The sequence below is a fragment of the Pteronotus mesoamericanus genome, unplaced genomic scaffold (assembly GCF_021234165.1).
Source record: "Pteronotus mesoamericanus isolate MK-2021 breed Mesoamerican mustached bat unplaced genomic scaffold, CSHL_Meso_final contig_24, whole genome shotgun sequence".
Classification (NCBI taxonomy): domain Eukaryota; kingdom Metazoa; phylum Chordata; class Mammalia; order Chiroptera; family Mormoopidae; genus Pteronotus; species Pteronotus mesoamericanus.
Window position 1 is genome coordinate 25,604,196 of NW_026555100.1, and position 15,196 is coordinate 25,619,391.

A 15,196-nucleotide genomic window follows, 5' to 3' on the forward strand; every position below is an offset into this window, starting at 1 on the left:
TCTACCCTCAAGGTTCTTTTGGCTAGTTAAATAATCAAATAGACATGAGTAGATTAGCAAGAGAAAATGATCAAATGTAACTACATATATATACATGGGAACTCCACATACACGAGCTGTTCAGAGACAGAGGAAATTGAGGTATATATGACATTCTCAGCTATGGATGAGGTAAGGTGCTTTAAGTCTTCAGAAGGTAATTGCAGGGAGAGCACATGTTCAGTGATTGCTAGTTGCCCTGGCACATAGGTAAGTAAAAAAATCATTTCTCATGATAACTTTTATCATGAACCAGACCTCTAATATAAATTATTCTAGACTGTTAAGAGGGTGGGGAGGCAGAGGTTTCTCTTGAGCCCGCAGAGTGTTTGTAGCCTTTAGCTCAAAATAATCTGCATACCACCGAGGCGCATCTTGGGGTGGCTCATTCTGAACCCCTACACTATCAATGTCTACATGCATTTCCCCAAACACTTTATTTCCTGCTGTGTGTACACTTTCACATACTTCAGATTAAAATGTACAAGGTCTAGCAGAAGTAATGCCTACTTGAGTGTAGTTAGTAAGGTAACAATATGGGTGTAGCAATTTATAGTTTTAATTTAAACATTTCACCTAAAATGTTGTGTGGTGTGCTTGAGTGTGATATTATTATGTTGTTATGTTACAGAATTACATGCTTGTGATTTTGTAATAAAAAATGGGTGTTATTTGTGCTGGACCCTGTATGTTTCACTTACAACTTGGTTATTTTTCCACTTAGCTGCATACAGTTTTTTTTCTTAAAGTGCCAGTGCTTCTAAAGATGTTCTTCCTTCTTCCCAAAGTAGTGAGGAAGGCTAGTAGTTTTATAAAGCAGTTTTCAGATATTAAGTTGCTTTCAAATTTATTTTTCTTTTTTTATACATAGTCTGTTATTAAAATAATTTTTTTCCTAAAAGTAACTTTGAATTGAAGGGCATTCTTAGGTTTGGATGGGATGGTAGGGAGTAAAGTGTATACAGCTGTGAAAAAATGTAAAGTTAGAATCATGTGTACTAATGGATGTGAGTAAAGGGTAGGCTGGTTCTTTCTAGACCAACCTGGTCACTAATGTGCCCTGAAACAGTAAAAACCCTGAGAAAAGAAAAGAATATGGGAATTCCTTCTGGGAAATCAAACAGCCATGCAAGATCAGGATGAGAGATGCCATTAAAAAGCGTGGTCAAAACAACCTTAATAACATTATTAATAATGATAACAATGTTATATAATATTGGCTGAATGTTTACTATATGCCAGTAATCATATCTTAAATGTATTGTCCTATTTAATCATTACACAAACATTAAGGTAGATGTTATTATCATTACTATTCTAGAGATCTGGAAATTGAGGCATAGAGAGGTTCAGTAACTTATGTAAAGGACAAGAGCTTATAAGTGACAGAACCAGGACTCTTGTAGCATCTACATCAGTGTTAGGAATGCAGATGTCACCCAGTGATGGTCTGTTGAGCTGACATAGTTGGAAGTTAAAATTATGTTGTAGGAATATATTTAAAGATATGGGAAAATGTTTACCATACAATAAAAAGAAAAGGATGATTTAAGAGCATGTATATTCTAAAACTAATTTGGTAAAATAAATATATAGTGATATATAAAGTGTGTGTGTGTGTGTGTGTATGTTTGAATATATAGATGAATCTAAGAGCAAATACACCAAGGCATTGATCCTTTCTGTGTATAAGATCACAGATTACTTTTATTTTCCTTTTTGATATCACGATTTTAGATACTCTAGTTTTATAGTAATAAGCAAATTGTTGGCTCTTGGCCCCACAAGTTGGTTGGGTAATTGGTTAAAGGGTGTAGTAGGGTTCTCCTGACAAACAGAACCAATAAAGTATAGATAAATGCATATAGAGAGATTTATTATGAGGTTTTGGCTCACATGAAAATGGAGGATGAGAAGCCCCATGATCTGCCATCTGCAAGCTGAAGACCCAGGAAAGCTGAGGTGTAATTCTAGTCTAAGCCCAAAGGCCAGAGAGCCAGGAGGATCCATGTTTGAGAGCAGGCAAAGATGGATGTACCAGTGTAAGCAGAGAGCAAATTCTCCCTTCTTCTACTTTTTGTTCTATTCAACCCTCAACAACTTGGATGATGCCCACTTACACTTATACGAGTGATCATCTTTACTTAGTCCACCCACTCGATTGCTAATCTCTTCAAGAACTGTCCTCACAGACATCCAGACATGATGTTTTACCAACTATCTTGGCATCCCTTATCCCAGTCAACATGACACATAAAATTAAGCATCAAGTGGTATCCTACAAAACCTGGGGTGAGAGGCGAGAATGCTGGTGTCATCATGGGGAAGGTGGTGTGCAAAGGGGATGTGGATACCAGCTATTTCTAATCCAAGTGTCAAGGTCTCATCCTGAATTTATCTTAGATTCTCTCATCTGAAGACTTACTGGAGGGCCCTAGTTTTTATAAAATGGTCAAAAACAATCGGATCTGTCTCCTAAAAACAAAGGCTTTAGTCCAGCACCTCTCACCCCAACCCCCCAGCATCAGGTATTATCTCTACCCTTTACTGACAGATTGTTTTTTGCAGTGAACAGAAAGGGCAAACACATAAACAAAAACAAACAAGTAAACCAAAAACAACAACAACAAAAACCATACTGGACAGAAACCCAAAGATTTGCCATCTCATGCCCAGATGCTCGCTTCAGGCCCTCTCCTCTCCAAACCACCTTGAAAGCAGTGGTCTGATTTCCCTTTCAAATGAGTGTGTTAGTAAGAAGTAAAATGTATTTATTTTATAACTTTTAAAATTGTTATTATTATACAAGTAATATATGTTCTTTTCAGAAAAATTGGAAAAACAGGTAAATAACACAATTAGAAAAATTATTGGAAAAAAGGAAATTAAGGATCATGCTAAATCCATCCCCCACCGCGCAAGAGATACCGGAATTCAGATCATTCTTTAGGCACTGACAGAATGCTAGAGTAAGTTATTTCTATTGTGACAGCTTCCTTAGACCAAGTCCATATAGATTTTAATCAAACTAAATCAAATCTTAATTAAACATTTGCTGTCAAATGAATTTTGTCTCTTTAGTCCAGCCTGCATTGCAAATTTCTCTTTTTGGCTCTAACATCAGGGCTAAAAGAATAACCAAATGCTTACAACTGGAACAAATCATTTTCTAGGAAAGTCAGCTTGCACATCTGTATGCTAATGGCCTATAAGTACAAAAACAGACTCTGCTTCCACCCTCCCCCTCCACAACTCCACTTCCCAACACACACATAATGTCTCTTTACTGTGTGGCTAATGAACGCACAGGATAGCTCAGGGATCTGTCTCCATCTTACCGGTCCCATCTGGCTGACTGGCTAATGGGCAATTCACTTTCACCACTAAGGCTAATGACGACTATTGAGTGCCTCCAGGGTGCTCATCATCACCCTGCTAAGCACCTTCACAGGCCAGCTCAATAAATATTTACAAACTTCCTTTGAAGTATCATTATTCCTGCTTTATAGAAGAGGAAACTAAAACTCAGAGAAGTTATTTTGCTGGTTCAAAAGTCACACAGCTGCAAAGTGGCAGAACTAAGATTCAAACCCAGGTCTCGCTGACTCCAAAGCCTTTTCTCCTAACTGCTGGATAGTGAAGAGCCTCAGTTTCTGCAGACATGGCTCATGTCCGTAGTTCTAATGATCCAAGTACAGAAGGAAATGCTGGGCCAAGATATTGTACAGGGTCATCCACTCGTATCTTAACTCCCTAAAGATCCCACCTTGTGACCTAGGGGGTCACAATTGCTGCTTTGTTGAGTAAAAATGTCTATTAAGTTTCTATATTTGGAAGACAGCTCTTTTCTCCCAGAAGCACCTCTACCTGGTAAGATTTCAAATAAAAGAACTTCATTTGGAGACACATATACTTATGACTCTGTATTTTTCACTCTTTCCTTCTGCCTCAGATTATTGTTGGTGACAAGGATATATGTTCAAATATGTTCTCAGCCTTCCACTCTCTCCTGGGACTTGGAGAGGTAGTAGGTGGCAGAGAGAGGCTTCTTGTTTGCTAGGTTAATTCCTGGTCTCCCTTTTCTCATAGGGAATCTGGTAATGTGAGAACAGGTCATTGGGAAGAGTCTAGAAGACTATGTGGATGTACACAATAAAGAGAAAGGGCTTGGAGTAGAAAAGGAACACAACAAAAACCTTGGAGTAACTGCCACTTAGGAGACATTAAAAATGAGGGGGAAAAGTTAACATTGCAAAACAATTCCTTTGGCATCTTTGTGACACATGACATAGTTTTAAAACACTATCTAAAGTTTGGATGCCTAGTGGGTATTTCTTTGAATGCAAAACTCTGCTAAGGAAAGGGGTTACAAGGTGGCAGATCATGATTCAGATCTGGTCCTCTTCTTTCTGCAAATGAGTCTCCACACCTGCATTGTTGAGCCCATCCTGTCCTGTCTCCTTCTGGACTTTACTCTCTTCCTTGTCTCTTCCCATATTCCACAGTCCTCCATCTCTTTCTTTCTATCAGTTCCTTTTCTGTGCTTCCCTCCCTGGAGGAAGAAGCTCCTAGGCCCTGAGGACACCCTGATAGCCAATTTAGTTCTTGCTTTCCTGTGGAATAACTGGCCTGTGGTTGGTGCTCCCCTCCTTTCCCAACAGCCACTCTATTCCCTGTAATCTGGTTATGGGCCCACGCCATGACCAGTGACTGTAAATGGTGAAATCAACCTACCTCCTTTTCAACTTTGTCCTTGCCATCTCTGTAGCACATGGCCCTGTTCATCATCCCTTCCTTCTTGAGATCCTCTCTTCCCCATGGTTCAGAGAGCCAGTTCTCATCACGGCTGTATTGCTCCATTTTTGCATAGGACCTACCTCACTGGGTTGTGTGGACTGTGAGAAGATGCAAGCAAATTATTCAGCACAGTTCCTGGCACAGGTGTGAGCCAATACAGCTTAGCAGTTTTATAATTAATATTAACTACACTCAGTCACACCTGGTCACTTCTAAAATCATTCTTTCCTGGTTTCTCTCATTCTGCTGCCCCAGGACACGTGGACATTTGTTGAGGTTCAATCTTTGGTGCTCAGGCCTTCCATATTCCCTGTTCTTGAGACTTTCATCCATTATCTGGGTTTTACTTACAACAGCTCAGCAGACAACTACCAAATCTATACCTCAAGGTTAACTTCTTGGTATTACCAGCCATTCCCACTTGGCTATCCTACATTCATATCAAACACATTGCTATCTAACTATTGACTAGATTATATATTGTTTGTTTTTTTCATTCCTAGCAATAATCATACCACTGTTTTTGCAGTCCAGGGTCAAAAACCTCCTTGTGCCTCTTCCTGTCCTAGACATAGTGCTAGATGCTTTATAGATAAGATTTCATTTAAGCTTCCTAAGAGTTCTATTGTATTTACTCATAAGAAACTGAAGTTTAGAGAAATTAATCAACTTGCTTCTAAGTCCAATCTGTCCAACTAAAAGTACCCACTTTTTCTTTCCAACTACCCTGCTACTTAAATATCCAACTTTCATAAATTCACTTATCACTTTATAATATATAACAGAGGCCCATTTGTTTCTATGTTGCATTTGAGTTGCACTTTAATTGTGACCTTTATTGTCATGTGTTTTGCAGATTTTTCAGTCTTCTCCCCTCCATTCCTTTACGTGCACCACTTCGAGAAACACAATCCTTCATCCTTTAGCCTAAAATATGGCTTCCTGTTTCACAGGGTTGTTAAGAGAGCCAACTGACGCTATGCCCAAGAAAGTATTACGCACTCAGTAAAGGTAAAATCTACTGAAAGCCAGTGACTAGCTTATCAAGTTTCCTGACTGAATTGGAACAGATATAAGATTTAATGGTCATATAGTCTTTGGTGACCTTCACTACCACTTTCAAGATCTCAGTTTCTTCTGTGAAGTAAGGAGGTCAGACTAAGTGATATCTATGGTAGATAATCTGATTCTAAAACTTGAAGACTCTGATTGTTCAGAACGTGCCCCATATTCCACCTCAAGTTATGATAAATATTCCTCTGATTAAAAAAAAAACTATTAAGTCAGAGAAAGGCAGTATCACAGCTTCTTAGAATATTCCCCTTCTCTGTTTGGTGTGGGGTGTCCCTGTGTTTATTTGAGTCTCTGAAAGCACAAGTAATGTATTAATACAGAGTGATCTATGAGGACAAAATTTAACCAGAGAAACTGAATAAATCAATGTGTACAACAACAGATTCATGGTTATTTTTTCCCTTGGAATACAAAGGATCCATAATCCTTAGAGACCTGCATGAAATGATGGTTTCATTCAAGGACTATGCTTACTTACTTATGCTAACTATGCTTAAGTACAAGGTCTGTCCTTACTTTCAAAAGGCAAATAGCTTGCTACGAATTGAATTGGCTCCCACCCCCACCCCACAGATTCATATGTTGACTTCTAATGCTTGATGTGACTGTATGTGGAGACAGAATTTTTAGAGGTAACTGAGGTTAAATTATAATGTCTTCCTTATAGGAAAAGGAAGGGAGCGATGTCTTTCTCCTTCCCCCCACCACACGGGAGTACATAGGGAGAGAGTGGGCTCCTGCAATTGGAGGAGAGCTCTCCCCCGGACCCAAATCAGCCAGCACCTTGATTATGGACTTCCAGGCTCCAGAATTATGAGGAAAAAAAATCCTGTTGCTTAAGCCACCCATTTGTGGTATTGTTTTATGGCAGCCTGAGCAGACTAAGACACAGCGCTATCTGCATTATGAACCTCCAGCAGCACATGCCTAAATATATATTTAGCAATCTGCTATTTTTACTATTTGCCCTTGGAAAGGGTCATGTCTTTGCTTATACAACCATAGATAAATTTAAGAGTTGTATTTTAAGACAGTATTTTTCACTCCAGTAAAGACTTCGATGGGCACATTTCTTTTCTCTATAAACGGACAATAGATTCTTTTTCTGCCAGCCAAAGAAAGTTTAAATTGTAATAACAAATACAATGCCAAATACAAATAAATAACTCCTTTAAAATAAAGTTGCTCAAACCTACTGAATAGCTGTTAAATAATAGCCAAAGCCTACCAAGGAAGGATTTTCATTGCACTGAAGCAGCCTCCGGGGAAATGCAACTATCAAAGATCTGTTTCAACAGTGAGGGTCAGATGCTGGTCCGCCACCTCCTTTTCACTTGCCCTCCACTTTTCTGCCCTTCCAAACACATCCTTTGTATCTGTAATAAGCTCACAGGAAAAAATCTAATACCCTAAACACGACAGTCACACCTTGGGGATAACGTGGGTTTGGTTCCACGCGACTGCAATAAATTGACTATCACAATAAAGCGAGTCACACAGATTTTTTGGTTTCCCAGTGCATATAAAAGTTATATTTACACTATACTGTAAGTGTGCACTAGTATTATATCTATAAAAACCATGTACCTACCTTAATTAAAAATAGTTTATTGATAAAAATGCTAACCATCATCTGAGCCTTCAGTGAGTCATGATCTTCTTGGTGGTAGAGGGTCTTGCCTTGATGGTGATGAGAATGCAATGCCTGGGAAGCGCATTAAAGAAGTGCAATAAAAAGAGAAATATCTGTATTAATATTTGTTCCACACTTACCAATTAATGTTTTATGTACCTAAATCCAAGGGATCAAATAATACCGGCTGAAGAGAGAATTTACATTTTCATCAAATGTCTGCCTGGATATTGAAATGTTTAATAGCAGTACATTTTATATCGGCAAAGCACATTACAGTTTTCAAAAGGCTTTCATACGCATTAGCTTTGTAATTACCTTAAGAACACTCTAGAGCCATTATTCACATGTTTTCAGTGGAAAAACTAGACTCAAGTTGAGAGAGGCCCAGGCCAGTTCTAAATAGTAAGAGAGGACAAGTTTCCAGGAATTCTGAAACCTTGAGTGTACTGGCTATGGTTACAAAATGGACACGAAATTCTCCAAGCCTAAAGTAACTAACAGGAACAGAGCATGAGTGGAAAAAGTCAAATGTGCCTGGAGTTTCCATTTTTGAAGCCGTTGTTTCCTGCACTTAGTGACACAGACAAGTTGCCATAGTTACAATATAATTCCTCAAATGAAAAATAGGTGATTTAGAACTCATTATCTCCTTAGTAGCATAGACCAGTGGTTTTCAAACTTTTTGGCCTCAGGATTTCTTTACACTCTTAATAATGATCGTAAATAAACACTATTGAGGACTCTAGAGTGTTTTTGTTTATGTGGGGGTAGAAATTAAAAGTATTTCAATTTATTAAAGATAACAAACCAATTTACATTGTATCATATTTTTATTACCATAAAACTATATGCGCCAAAACAAAACAAAAATTGGTATTATTTTACTTTTCTAACAACTCTCCATCACATCTACATTAATAGAAGATGCCTGGAATTCTCATATCTGTGTCTGCATTCGAGCTGTTGTGATATCATACACGTAAGCTCTGGAAAACTCCATGAGTAAAAGAGGGTAAAAAAGTCAAATGATGGGTTTGTGATTTTATGAAAACAGTTTGGATCTTGCAGACTGTTTGAAAAGAGTTCAAGGGTCACTGAACCATACTTTGAGAACATTTGGTGTCAACAATAATGAAACCCAGAACTTTAATAATACATGTTTTTAAGAATATAATTTCTGACATACATGCTTTTAAGTACATAATAATTTCTGAGATGAGTATTTCTCCTGATAGAATCAACTGGGTATTTCAGTTCTTGTCTTTCTCTTGACTTTAAAAATATGACCAGAGCCAGGAAATTCTAAATCTGTGAAAAAAAGAACAAGGACTCCAGCTCAACTGGTCTCAGAAGAGACCCCCAATAGCTTTAAGGGATACCCTGCCAACAATCTGGGCCGAGAACCCACATCCAGCAAGAGTACTTTACTCCTCAGAATGAATGGAGACCAGAAATTGGATGTTTATGACCAAAGAAAAGCAGAATTTCATCCAGCACTTTGCCCATATTGTCAGGGTACTGACTTAGGATGACTTGGGGTATCCAGAAATAGGAGATATAATTGCCTTGCTCAAGAAGGTCCTGGAGTACAACATCATTGGAGGCAAGCACCAGTGGAGTATGATGATGCTGATAACATTTCAGGGTCTGGAGGAACCAAGAAGGCTGGATGCTGAAGTCTCCAGTGGGCCAATGGCTGTGGGCTGGTGTGTGAAACTGCTCCAAGCTTTCTTCACGGTGCCAGACAACATTATGGATTCATCCCTCACCAGACAGGGGCAGATATGCTGGTATCAGAAGCCAGGCATAGGTTTGGATTCCCTCAAGGACGCTATGCTTCTGGAAGTACGTATCTATGAAGCGCTGAGGACTTAACACTAGGAGCACCCTCATTACCTGAACTTGATCGAGTTCTTCCTGCAGAGCTCCTATTAGACTGAGATTGGACAGACCCTGGACCTCATCACAGCCCTGCAAGGCAACATGGATGTTGGCAGATACCCTGAAAAGGGGTACAAATCAATTGTCAAGTATAAGACAGCTTCTACTCCTTCTGCCTTCCCCTAGCTGCTGCCATGTGGATGGCGGGCATTGTCGAGGAAAAGGAATATGCCAGTGCCGAGAAGATCCTGCTGGAGACAGGAGAGCTCTTTTAGATTCAGGATGATTACCTTGACCTCTTTGGGGACTCCAGTGTGATGGTCAAGATTGGCCTGGACATCCAGGACAAGAAATGCAGCTGGCTGGTGGTTCAGTGCCTGCAACGAGCCTCTCTGGAACAGCGACAGAACCTGCGGAATTATGGACAGAAAAAGGCTGAGAAGGTGGCCCTGGTGAAGACACTCTGTGAGGAGCTGAATATGCAGGCCATGTTTACGCAGTATGAAGAAGACAGTTACAGCCACCGTATGGGCCTCATGGAGCAGTACTCATTTCCTCTGTCCCCAGCTGTCTTCCCGAGGCTTGCACACAAGATCTACGAGTGGAAACACGACCTAGACACTACCAGGGCAGGGAGGGGAGGCTCTCAATAATTACAGTAAATCCTCACACAAACAAACAAACAAAGAAGGGACCCTCAGTGAGCGCAGTTATGACCATAGGGACCACCACCTTTTATGCAAACGCCAGACCATTACAGGAATACATGGACGTAATGTTGGCCTCCTGGTTAATGTAAATTCACTCTGCATACTTGCTCTTTGTACTGTCAGTTTCAACAAATAAAATTCAACTAGGATGCGGACAGTTTGAGAAATCAGAAACTATTTCAATCTCTTGGGATTCTGAGTGACTCAGAGAAAGTGGCAGTCCTCTCTTTGATGGCCAGAGTGACGAAACCTCTTTGTCTTGAACACCAAACACCCTTGTGCTCTTCCACCTTCTCAGGACAGACCTATCTCTGATGTTGTGAGACAGGAAACAATCTGAGTGCTGACTGCATGTTACTCATCTAGTGAGAAAAGTATTCATGTTTTGCCACTAGTCACAGCTGGGAGATGCTCCGATGCAGCATTACTTAATAAGCAATTTGGAATGTAATGTCCTGTTTCCATATATACGGCATCAAGTAAGCAAATGAGATAGAGTCACAATCCCTTAACTCATCAGTCTATGTTGTGAAATGTTGTGACCTGCTTTTTTTCCTTCCTCCTTCTTCCTACCTTTATTCTTTCCTCAAATATTTATTATGTACCTGTTATGAGTGGGGTACTGTGATAAATACAAACTCAATTTTTTTGGCAACCAATTCTACTTATTTTTAATTATTAAATATTCTTTTTCTTAAATAAGAGAAAACCATGCTCATTAAGGGAAAATAAAATTATAGTAAAATATGAAGAGGGCAATTATAATTCCCCATAACTAATCTCTGGGGGGTAATTTTAATAAATTCTGCTATATTTGTTTAACATTGTATCATAAGCAGCTTTAATGTTATTTAAAAATTATTATAAATGTAACTTTAATGTGCAAAGTTGGTGGTAAACGTCTCAGTGAAGAAATCTTATTTCTCATTACAGATTTGCATAGGATAAATTGCTTCCTGGAAGTGGAATTACTTGGGAAAAAGGAATGTGTACATTTTACAGCTTCCGTTAACATACTGACAAATTCATGGCCTGCATTGTATCAAAATTACACCACCACATGAGGGGATTCATTTCTTTATGAAGGGCAGCAGAGCTTGCCAACCCAAAACATGTCTTTTGGAATATTATTTTAAGCTGCTTATTTCTAAGAAACAAAAGACTCAGAAGAATTCTTTGACATCCCTTCCCTGTTCCACCTTAAAAAATTTAGATAGACAACTTTGCTTCAGGAAGGGAACCTTAGCATATTCACCTTAACGTATATGTATTAAGTGTGGTAGACGGCAGCTAAACAGAGTCTGTTACATTCCCCTTTGTGTTCCATTGTTTCTGGGTGGCCTGGCAAAAATTTGTTTATCACATGTTTTCTCTTTCTCATCCACCTGTGCATTGCCTACTTTCTCTGTGAAGTCCCAGATCCCTGTCTCCCTGTTCTTAGTCCAGAATGGCATATAAGCCTCAGCTGCCCAATGTGTCCTCAGATGCCATAGTCTTAGGGAACCTCTGTGTGTATATACCTAATAAATTAGTTCATTTTCTCCTGTTAATCTGTTTTATGTTAATTTGATTATTAATCGAACTAGAAGAGTTCACAAGGGTAGGAGAAAAATTATTTTTCCTCCTCCACAGCTTCATCCTCACCAGTATTGAGGGCAAAGCTTATTTATATGCAATCTTTGTTAATGTGATTGATAAGGATAAAAAAATCCTATCTTTAAAAACATCACATTTGGGGTAAATGTTGAAATAGAATCTTTAACAGTGCAAATAAAATTGTAGAATATTTTAAAATCTTTCAGATAAAAGTTGTATAATATACTTGTGCCCACTTTCTGTTGATTTGGTGAATGAAAGGGAGACAGAACTTGGACCATCCCAAAAGCCACTATATCAGAGTTCTTGGTAACAAACACAGACACCTATTTTGGTTACCTAAACCAGGAAGGAAATGTCTTAGAAGGCCATCAGGGAGCATACCAAAGAGACAGGAAGGCTGGAGAATCAGGCTCATCAAACAGGCAAGGTAGCTTCGTAGCTAGAATCAGAACAGCTCACACCACCCAAACAGTCACTTAGGACACCATGGCACTGCCATTGGATACTCCTACCTCTCACCTCTGGCACTGCTGTGTATGGGCACAAAAGCCACTTCACCAACAATGAAATTCTTCTTCTTCTATGAATCACAGACTCCAGGTGCAAGATCTGGATAGGAGTCTCTGATTGGTTGAAATTAGGTCACATGATGTTTTCTAGATGCTAGGGGTGGAGACAAAATGGCTCAGTGAATATTGAGCCATTTTGTGCAAATGAATCAGAGCATAAATGAGGTTTTGGCTAGAAATAAATGATAAAGATTTATTCTTCATCTTAGGGTTTGCAACCAGAAATACAACTAGGTAATAATCAGAGTATTCCAAAGAAGAAAGGAAAGCTGAGAGTTCTTATAGTAAAAAGCACATTTTATGTTTATTTTTTTTACTTTTAAATATTTTTGTATTAGCTTCAGGTATACAGAACAATGGTCAGACAATCATGCACTTCACAACTGTTCCCCTCAATATTTCTACCTGGCACCATACATGGTTATTATAATATTATTGACTATATTCCCTATGCTGTACTTTACACCCCCATGACTATTCTGTAACTACCAATCTGTACTTCTTAGACCCTTCACCTTTTTTACCCAGATCCCCAAACCTTTCCCTTCTGGCAACCATCAGTCTGTTCTCTGCATCTGTGAGTCTGTTTCAGTTTTGCTTTTTCTTTTATTTTGTTCTTTAGATTCCACTTATAAGTGAAATCATATGGTACTTGTCTTTCTCTTACTGACTTATTTCACTTAGCATAATATGTTCTATGTCCCTCCACGCTGTCTCAAATGGTAAGATTTCATTTTTTAAGGTCGAGTAATATTCTATTGTATACATGTAACACCACTTTTTCATCTGATGGCCACTTGGGTTGCTTCCATATCTTGGCTATTGTAAATAATGCTGCAATGAACATACAGGTATGTATCTTCTTTCAAATTACTCTTTTAAGTTTCTTTGAATATCTACCCAGAAGTAGAATTGCTAGGTCATAAGGCAGTCCATTTTTAATTTTTTAAGGCCCCTTAATACTGTTTTCCAAAGTGGCTGCACCAATCTGCATTTCTACCACAAGTGCATGGGGTTCCATTTTCTCCACATCTTCACCAACACTTGTTGTTTGTTGACTTATTGATGATAGCCATTCTGACAGGTGTGAGGTGAATCTTAATTTTGTTTTAATTTGCATCTCTCTGATGATTAGTGATGTTGAGCATATTTCTATATGCCTATTGGCCATTCTCTTTGCAGAAGTATCTATTCAAGTCCTTTGCCCATTTTTTTTTAAGATTTCATTTATTTACTTTTATAGAGCAGGGAAGGGAGGGAGAAAAAGAAGGAAACATCAATGTGAGAGAGAAACATCAATTGGTTGCCTCTCATATGCACCCTGACTGGGGACCAAACCCAAAATGCAGGCATATGCCCTGACTGGGAATGTAACCCATGACCTTTTGGTTTGCAGAATGAGGCCCAACCAACTGAGACACACCAGTCAGCTCATTGCCCATTTTTCAATTGGAGTGTTTATTTTTTTGGTGTTGACTTATATGTATTCTTTATAAATTTAGAATATTAACCCCTTATTAGATCTATCACTGGTGAGTATCTTCTTTCGTTAAGTAGGTTGTTTTTTTGTTTTGTTGATGGCTTCCTTTGCTGTGCAAAAATATTTTAGTTTGATGTAGTTCCATTTGTTTATTTATTCATTTGTTTTCCTTGCCCAAGGAGATATATATTTTGCTATATATTGCAATATATATATTGCTAAGACAAATGTCAGAAATTTTACAGTCTGTGTATTCTTCTAGAAGTTTTATGGTTTTGAGTCTCACATTTGTTTTTAATCTATTTTGAGTTTATTCTTGTATATGATGTAAGAAGGTGGTCCAGTTTCAATTTTTTGGCATGTTTCTGTCCAATTTTTTCAATGCCATTTGTTGAACAGACTTTCTTTACCTCAGTGTACGTTCTTGCCTCCTCTGTCAAATAGTAATTGCCCATACAGGCGTGGGTTTATTTGTGGGCTCTTTATTCTGTGCTGTTGATGTCTACTTTTATGCTTGTGCCAAGAAAAAACACATTCTTGAAAAGAATCAGTCTTGCATTCTTAGCGTCTGGATGAGTCTGAGATAGCAATCCTCTAGATGGCCTCTTGTCTGGATAACGGATGTTAGGTGGTCTGCAGACACAAACATTCTCCCCTTAGTCCTTCCGGGGGTAGTCCGAGGGCTTCCTGGAGGTTTTATTTTATATATAACAGAAGAAAAAACAACTGCTTTTGATTTCTTTCCTCTGCCTGACTAGACAGTCATTTTGAAGTTACTAAATACTCCAAAGCTGAAGAATCTAAATGTTGTCTTTGACTTCAGTATCAAATAATAATGCTATACTTAAATCACCTGTGGAACACAGCATATTTTAAAGATTGTATGCTTCTCGGTACCAATTTGTGACAGTCTAACATCATGCTGTTAGTATTGCATTCTAAATAAAATATATATTCAAATGAAAAAATAATTACATTTTATATTTTATAATTATATTTATTTTATAATTTATAATATATTTTATAATTACATTATAATATACATATATAATATATTATATATATACATATATATATATGTATATATATTCATTGAAGCAGGACTGGATAGTTCAAAAGTTTAAGTTCCCAGACCAGTTAAAAAAAGAATAGAATTGTTTCTTCATACATCAACCTACTTGATTTTAGTAATTTAGCAGCTTGGCTATAGTGACTCCATTTTATTGCTTCACTCTGTTCCTCAGATTTTAGGCAGCAAGACCATGATCAGTTACCACGCTAAATATTTATGTGGAATTCCTTGTTTCATAATATTTCTTTGTAATCGGGGTAAACTTCTTAATGATCACTGAATTTTAGAGGAACTGTAGGTCATGAGATTATCTAGTCCAGATCTGCAAACACAGATGTC

General features: G+C 38.2%; 1 pseudogene; it reads left to right on the plus strand.

Annotated features, from left to right (window-relative positions):
- Positions 1-8,982: 8,982 nt before the first annotated feature.
- On the plus strand, positions 8,983-10,080 carry LOC129069753 (farnesyl pyrophosphate synthase-like; annotated as a pseudogene).
- The last annotated feature ends 5,116 nt before the right edge of the window (positions 10,081-15,196 follow it).